Below are 9,134 nucleotides of genomic sequence, written 5' to 3' on the forward strand. Positions count from 1 at the left end.
CTCAGACTACACAAGAAAGCTCAGTCAAGACCAAATCTCTCAAGGGATGTGGTGGAGTCACCATCACTGGAGGTTTTCAAGATGCAACCAGACAGGGTGCTAGATAATCTCATCTGTGCTTTCTTTCCCATGAAACATTAGACCAGATGATCTTTTGAGGTCTTTTACAACCTGGGCTTTCTATGATTCCATAATTAAAATAGCCCCTTCACCTCCGTGAAGCAGAGTATTTTTCCACAGTCTTAGTGTCTTCAGGCTTGATTTGTTGCCAAGGCATTTCAGGGCCACTGTTAATTCCTTGTCATTGTGAAGGAAAAATGAGAAAACCTTCTAGAGTCTCAGAAACCGCAAAGCTGTTCAGATTGAAGCTCAGCACAGCAAGAGAGGCTAGCAGTACCAGCAAGGAAACCAAGCTCAGCCTGCAAACAGAATGTTTCCAGGCACCAAGGTGCCGATATCCCAAGAGAAGCAAAATCTACTTAGCAGGAGGTGCTATCTTAATTTTGCTATGCTGTAATCAGCTGTTGACAAACTGTTAATTGACTGAGCACAGCATCCACCAACACAAGCAAGTGTTGAGGAGGACATGGGTTGTCTAACTGGATGCATTCCCAATCTGTCATCACATTTTCAAAAGATAAGTACACAACTGGTTCATCAGACAGAAATGGAAATCACACCTGCTCCAAGCTGTCATTAACATACTACAATGCCAAGTAACTGGGAAAGAGGTAGAAAATGCAAATTGCACTTGCATCTAGAGCAGGCCTTTACTTTCACTTCATAAATCAGCAATCCAGATTCCACCACAGTCAGTGGAGCAGCACTTGATCTACAGAATGCCAAAAAGGAGGGGGAAGGAATCAATTGTTACCTATTTCTTATAGTACTACATCTAAGAGGCAACTCACTGGTTGTGAGGCCACAAGTCTTAAGCAAATAAAGGAATTATTTTTGCAATACAAAGCATAATTAAGTTGTGGAGCCTACCACAAAAGGATCAAAAAACTATGAACAGGTTCAGAGAGGGGCTAAGCAAATTCACAGAAGTCCATTGCTGACAATTAAGGTAAATTAAATGCTCCAGAAACCTTATTAGTGCCAGATGTTTCCAAGATAGAAAAGATGGTATGCACAGCCTGTCTTGTGCTCTTTCCCTAGGAATTTATTGCTACTCAACATTGAATTGCAGCCCTTGGGTTGAAAGAAGTTTGTCTGATCCAGCCTTGCAATTCTTATATTTAGGTTTAGTCAGATAAGAAAGAGGAACCTGGTCTCAGAGTCCATAAACAGGTAACTTAGGGAAATTCCACAATTCACTTTATCTTAGCAACATTTTTTCTTTCAACTCCATAGGTTCAGGATGAGTTGTGATATGGCATTTGCTATAATTTCCAATTTGTAAGCAAGTACAGTAATAATATTAACATCCCTCACTAGGGCTTATTCTGATACACAAGCGCTTTTAAAGGCACTCACATGTACAAAATGTTAGTGATGTGTAAAGTATTAGTGACCAGTAGAAATAAGGGAGAGTATTCAAAAAACCCTTAGCTCACTTTTAATAGCATACAGAGGTAGAACACCCCTGAAAAAAAGCCATTGTGTTTCAAACCAAAGTCCTATGTCTGTCAGGAAAATCTTTCCTGAGGACAAAATAAAAAACAGGCTGCAAAAATCCCATTAGCAAACAACAATACAACATTTGTCCTTACATGAAGAATAGCTATCTGGAAATTGAAGAGCAGTAGGTATTTGTTTTGTCCAAATAAAGACATGCAGGAGACATGACTGAGTTGTTAGAACAGTACAATGAAGGAAGCACATTTAACTCTATTCTACTCAGATGAGCTTGGTGACCTTGGGCTACATCAGTCATTCTCTATCTGTATCAGCTTCATTAACCTTACTGAGATATTAAGGATAAAAATATATTTAGGGTGTGCACACAGTATTACATGTAAGAGGGCTTACACAGACCTTTTCAAGCCTCTTAAAACCAGAAGATGCAAAGGAGACTGTTTGATTTGCCCCTTTATATTCATTAACATCAAACCCCTCAAAACGCTACTCTTACCTGGTTGCCTTAAGAGAGACTGCAAAGCAGCTCAAAGATAGCAAGACATATAGCAACTTGCTACAAAACAGCAAGATGTACTCTAAGATGTGCTGTCAGAAGGAAAGATATTTTTTGCAAGTCAGAGAGGAAGGAAATTTTAATCTGAAGAGACATTTTTACCAGTAAGTCATCCTTAGAAAGTAGAGGAGACTGACACACTCCCATTGTTTTCTCACACCTCAAGAAAGCTCAGAAGTCCAAACATCCCCTCTAACTTTTTCCCCCCTTTCAGCTTGTATTTTAACAAACAGCCTTTCCATTTCTTCAGAGCAAAAGTAGGTTGACAGTTAAAGCTGTGAAAGCAGCATGGCAATCTTATTAAGTATGCCAGGTTTGCCATGCTACCCTGCAGAAAAATACAGAGTGTTGCTAATTAGAATCCAACCATAAGTAGCTGGGTGAATCCAATTCAATAAGTACTGAAACTATAGCATTTTCAAAAGCTTTAACTGCATCTGGCCTAGGTATAGCAACATATACACATTTCTTATCTGATTTCTCCAGGAAGCTGCTGCTGGCCATTCATGGAAACTAGATACTTCACAAATGGATGTTTGACCTGAATATAACACTTATATTCATACTTTCTGGTAAAGCATACAAGATATACAAAAGGCTCTCGCTATAAGCAGCATTAAACATCTCCATTCCTCTCCAGGTTGGAAGTAGATTCTTTCAGAAGATTAGTTTAGCATCTAGTAATGTGTTTCTCTAAACAGCCTATTCTAAACTACAGAAACAAATCCCCCTCTCTGTAAACCTTTTGGTTTCTTGGATAGAAGTCTGAGACAAGCATACATACTATCATAACAAAATACCGTGCAGCATTTACCATTTGAGAAATATTACTTTCCTCCACTGCTTCTTAGGCCAACTAAACTCTAAAAAAATTAACGAGAGAAATAGTGGATTGCTCCTTTCCAGATATTTTCAAACTAAGACCAGATACTTCTCAGTGTTACTACAGACTCAGAAAATCATTTAGCTTTTAAAAATGACACTAACTTTTACCCTCTATAGTTTCATTCCAGACATAGCCTATCCATCTTCTTACTTAGCACATCAGGTAGCAGCAAAAATAGTGCAACCCGAGGAGTAGAGCTGAGCCAAGACCTAAAGGTGACCCCAGCACAGCCCGAACTAAAACACCTTCCTGCAGAACCTGAAGATGATACACAGCACCAGTTACAAACAACAGGATCCATCAACAGCCTAGCACAAGAGGAAGATGAACCAGGCCCACCAGCCATCCAGGCAAAAGACACAAGAGGCAAAACTACAACATAAGTACTAAAAAGAACCATAAAACACAGCTAGAGACTAGCACTCCTACAGCACATCTCAAAACAGCTTGTAGTGCCCAAGCTTGAGCTTAAATAGGGCCCAAGGCCTGTGGGAAGGGGTGTGGGTGGGGGTCCCAGGTGAGGCTGATCAGGGCCAACAGAGCTTATTAGTGCCCTCAGGGCCCTGGTCTTGCTGCCTGTTAGAAGAGGACTCTCTAGAGTAGCCAGTCATCTTATAAGTTTGTAAGTATACAGAGTGGAAAGGTCTTTTTTTTATGGGGAGACCGGCTTCAGGTATGTTGGGAGCAGCTCTGGGTATGGTGGGCTGTAGCTCCCAACAAGTTCTTGATGTACTTAGTTAAAATATATTTGTAGTTTGCTTTTTTACAGCTGTGTTCACTCTTAATATCCAGCAAACTCTTCCCTATCTTAGTAGCTATGAACTTTTGCCAACAATTTTAGTTCTCACTGTTAGTTGTATAAATGTGTAATTAGTTTTATAGCTCTGAGTAGGAAAATACAAATTTCTATGGTTCCTCGCTGTATCTATTGTAAAAGCTTTTAACATTAATGGGTTTTTAGCTTGTCCACCTACAACAGGGATTAACACTTTTCTGTGGAGCCTGGAATAATAGATAATACTTTGCACATTTCTAGCCTGTATCTGTAAGACTTTCTACCTAGTCTAACAGACTTCAGGAAGCTAAAAGTAGTAGTTGGACTTGTTTATTCTTAAGCCACTTCTGTAACATATTTCTATCTATAGAAGGTTCTGGTGGTTACTTTGCCCATAAGCAAACAGAGCCTAGAATATGAGGACTGCCCCTTTAAAAGCCATCTGTACTTCTATCAGAAATTCTTGGAAAGTAAGAACAGAATGGAAAAATGGCAGATTAGCGGTGCAGTAACTTTAAGGGAGGGGCTACACCTTTTCTGCAATCCCCAAGCATTATTGAGACTTGATATTTTGTCTGGTATCTGCACTAAAGGATAGTAGGGAGCCCCAGAAGAAATTCTGAGCATAAAATACACAATCCTTTTTGGACAGAAGAAGCAACTAGTACCTGCTACCAGCCAAAAAGTTGTTCTAATTGTCTGGTCTTTCACTCACAGGATGGATTTTACTGGGAAATAACTGAACCAAAAGTAGAAGCAAATGGTAGGTAGACAGTTAAGACAACTTATAAAAATGTCTGTTGCATTTCCAAATAGCAGCCCTCTGGTTTTGAGAATGACAGCAGAGCTCATTTCTTAGGGTGTGGTGGGACTTGGGTGACTCCCTGCACATTCTTATGGCTTTCTTTTTGCCTTCTGCAACAGAAATCATATGGTTGCATTTAAGAAATTGCTTGGAGGGTTCAATAATTTAAAATGATTTTTATTGTTTTCTAAAATGCAATAAAGTGTTTTTTTTCTTTTACCTCAATGAGGCATGTAATTCAGCTTCTTCACAAAGATGTATGAAGGGAGGAACAAGAGTGCTGCTGTGTGAGAAGCTGTGATTTAGCAGGACGTATTCCATGCATATGGATCTGTATTTAGATCAAAATGAAACAGGTAATTTATAGCCATATCCTTACAGCTTGCCTAAAGTACAATTCTCTATGAAGCTAAAGCAGAAAGTAATCTTCTTATTATGGCCAAGGATCTGCTAGGGTTACAAGTATAAATGCCAGCCATTTAACGTGGCTGTTTCAAGATACCTTTGGATTCAGTTGCCTTCAGGTTTACAGTCTTAGTGGTTTTCTTAATGCATCTCTAAGACAGAAGCAAAACGTCTGCCTGTGGGTGTTTTAGATATAAACTAAGGAGTAACATAGCAGGTCATCATTGTCTTATGCTTTCCCATGTTTACCTAATCGTTTATGATGGAAAAATTCACAGAAATGGGAGGAAAAAAAAAGTAAAATATTAACTTAAAGAATATCCATCACTTGTGCTACAGAAGCACACGAATCAAAAGCTATTGTGCTGGGCGAGGCACAGAAATATGAATTTCGCCCTTCCTCAGTGTTTTGAGCAGTGGGACAGTTATATTCCCACTCGGTAAGAGAGTTGCGACATGAGCTATAATTAGAGTCAAGTATGCCAAATGGTATACTTGCTTGAGGGACAGGCTGTAGGAGTGACCAAAGAGTCGCAGGACTGGAATGTAAGACTTGGATCTACAGTCTCTTGTCAGAGACAGGCGGGTCTAAAACCAAAGCAGACTTGCTTTGGCAGTTGCTGCTTAGCAGATCTCTGCTTTGCAAACTGCCTCTTTCTCTGTGCTTAAGTGTATGCCAACAGCAGTTTATTATAGTGTTGGGTCCGTGTCCCTGAAAATTACTCTTCAGTAACTTTGATATCATAAACGACATGCCATTTGCAAAGCAAGATAACTTGTTTCTTATGCAATCATCTGATATAGATGGAAACAAGATGTTTGAGGATATGTAAACATTTATAGGTGGACAATATATTTCAGGGTTCCCTCAAGGGGAAGGTATATCCAGGAAAGTCAGACTTAAGAGCTTATTGATGAAGCTGAAAGACCAGGAACACTTTTCATGAAGGGGTTGCTACGTAGAAAGCTGCAACATGGATAGGAATATTTCAGCAATAAAAATTAATGTTCAGTACAGGGCTTTTCTGGAATGAGACATTTAAGACTATGTATTTATATCCTTAAAGTATCCTTTATGTTGTTACCCTACATAATCCACTTATTGATTATATCTGTTTTTCATCATCCACTTGTACAGCTGAACAGTACTTAACAGGAAAAGGCTGGCAAATAAGGCTCTGAGCACTTACCAACTTCAACATTCATATTCTGTACAAAACCATGCTATTTCTAGATATCTGCTAATGCATTCTTTTGCAAAAAGGTAGCTCTGAGAGAAAGTTTTAAATAAGCCCTATCATCAGCCCACACTTCAGATAAATTTGCACCCTCTACAGTTTTTCTTCTTTCTTTCAAAACAAAAACATTATCTTGACTTTGTGCCTGACGTCCTTGTATCCTAGAGCTGGATCACACAAGTGCTTGGCACAGGAACCCCCCTGCCCCCCAGAGAATAATCAATAATTTCCTCTGCACTGTCCGTGTTCATTATCAAGCAACATGTTCAAAAGTTGCAATAGGCTTAAATATTTATGGACAATTTGGAAGTTGCATTTAATCACAGGAGGATAATTGGTTGCTGATTGCCTTGGTATATTTGAAGATTCCCGCTGTCCCCCCTTTCCATAATGCACAGGTCAGTGGGAAGGGAACATGAGAAACATGCTCAGTGCTGCGGGTAATCACTGCTTAAACAGGAGGTCCAGGATAAGAATTTTATATCTGTTTTGGAGTACTGAAGGAGAGAGATGAACATTACTTTATTAAACCTTGAAAATTATTAGAGAAGACTAACCCCATAGGAGCCTCAGAAATACTGGTGTACATATCAAGCTGGCATACCCATTAATTGTTCAGATGGGGGCCAGAAATATTATTTTTCACTGCATTTAGATGAAGACAGATTTTCTTACTGAGGGACACAATGACTACAAACTCTGAAAAGGTAGTGAAGGTACAGCGATACATTGGAATTCTTTTATTTTTTCATGTTTATCCTGCTGCTTTCATCAGAGGCTGTTTACCTCAGCACTAAATTCAGATTATATAAAGATATTCACAAAGGTTGGAATTTGTGGAAGCTTGGCTTGAAAATTACATGCAATGGCATCTGGATTTATGGCTCTGCCACAATATTTCTTTGAGACACTTACTCAAAATTGACCACAAGCAAGCACTTAGCTTACAATATGGTAGTTTTCATTTTCTCAAACATGCCATCTTTTCAGGTGAGCTTTTATTCTTTTCACAGGAAGTCTTGAAGTATTGTGACCTTTAAAAAAGTATTACAGCATATATTTTGTGTGTTATAGAGTGCACAGTAAATACTCTGCCATGGAACATCTGTGAGCTTAGCCTGTGTTTGCATCTGTGCTTTTGGGCAGTCTGCTTCCCTGCTAAGCTCCTGCAGCATTGGGAATGGGTTTAAAATGAGTATGACGTAGTGTGAAGAGAGCTGCCTACTGTTAGCGAGACTATCACTCTGCCTGGATTGGAAAAAGCACTTGCTGCGATTGCAGCACCCCGGGGCAGCTTTCAGATGCCCAATCCTTGTGCAGTCCCTCTGAAGTCAATAGAAGATCTCCATGTCTACCTGACCTCAACACAGTTTGGTACAGTTTGATTCACTTCCTTAACACAACGTGCTGCTGCCAGAAAGTAGCTGAAAAGGGGTTATTTTTGAAATAAGCCACTGATGGTAAAAAGCTGTGTATAAATAAATATCCATGCCATATCTAACAAATCTTAGACTTGTGATAAAGGTCTGAATTTTGGATTCGTGTATTGTGTAGGGAAGAATATGCCCTTGCCTTTAATAGTATTATTTATGATTTAATTTGGGAGCACAATCAGAATTATTCTATGTCAATGACTGTTTTCATTGCAAATCATGCCCTATGTGCCCATGCCCTTCTCACAAATATTAGAAGAGAACCAGTATCACAGTAGAGAAGAATACTGACTGCACTCAGAGCAACATGTGTGAGAGCAGAATTTGGCCAGAGATGTTTGCACTAGATTTATTGTCTGATGAGCCAAGCCAGCTTGAGTTTGCATCATAATCTAATAAAAACCTAATCATACCTTTTCATCTAACTCACTTAGCTACATATATCAGGCTTTGGAGGTGTCAGGTCTGAAAAGAGAACTGTACTTCTGCCTTGGGGATATTCTTATTGCTGAGGAAAAATATATTGCAAGAAACAGTTCCTGATACAGCAGGATAATTCCACTTTGGAAAATAAAAAAGGAAGGAAAAAGTTGGGAAATAAAAATTCACATTTCTTATCAGATCTGTCCATATCTGATGCACTCAAACTTGAAAGCTGCTTCTCCTATCTCTTGCAACTTCTTTTTTAAATTCTGAAGAGGCTTGACAGGCAGAAAATGAACAGATGCACATTAGAGGTGGGAGATGATCTTGTAGGAGGTCTATGCTTGAGTTATGCAAAAACAAGGATGCGGAGGCATACCTGCATGGTGGAGCACTGTGTGGGCAGAGGAATCCCCCAGCATGCACCTCTTGACAGGACTGGATATTACATAAGGCTTGCAAATGACTTCCTGTGCCTTGGAAGATATGTACAGATACCAATACAGAGACATTTCACCACAAACAGGCTGCCCTTTGTGTTCCAAGTCTCGTTCTTTCTGTCCCAGGTTCCCTGCTGAGCAGTCTTCTTTCCAAAGCCAGCAAGCAAGCTGTTCCTTTAGCTCCTGCGCAGGCATCATTCTTCCTGAACCAGGTTCTCTCTGGCGTCTCTGCTCCCTGGAGGTTATGGATGTCTCTGGCTCTGGGAAAAGTACACTGAGCACTCTTGTGTTCTGGTGCGCAACTGTTCCAGTCTTTGTATGACAAACTTCATCTCAGTAGCCGAGTGTCTTCCATAGTTGGACGTGCAGGCAAGATGAAAAAGCATATTTTTTTATATTATTTAATACTACAAGATTAAGAGCAGCCATTCGGGAAGGTAGGGCAGAACTGTTAGAGCATGCTAATGTGCCTATAGTGATGCATATTAACTTACCTGTAGAATATGCATAAACAACAAATGAGTGGTGAGTTTTCTTTATAAGATGATACGTTTTTCAGTGCTGAGTACCTTTGGTAACTTATCGTCAGATT

General features: G+C 39.6%; 1 long non-coding RNA gene across 1 annotated transcript; it reads left to right on the top strand.

Annotated features, from left to right (window-relative positions):
• The first annotated feature begins 4,518 nt into the window (after nt 1-4,518).
• On the top strand, nt 4,519-8,836 carry LOC141741513 (uncharacterized). The gene is made up of 3 exons (XR_012586390.1): nt 4,519-4,561; nt 4,833-4,959; nt 8,669-8,836. It is a non-coding gene; the product is annotated as an uncharacterized LOC141741513 (long non-coding RNA).
• The last annotated feature ends 298 nt before the right edge of the window (nt 8,837-9,134 follow it).

This window comes from Larus michahellis, chromosome 3, assembly GCF_964199755.1.
Source record: "Larus michahellis chromosome 3, bLarMic1.1, whole genome shotgun sequence".
NCBI classification, from domain to species: Eukaryota; Metazoa; Chordata; class Aves; order Charadriiformes; family Laridae; genus Larus; species Larus michahellis.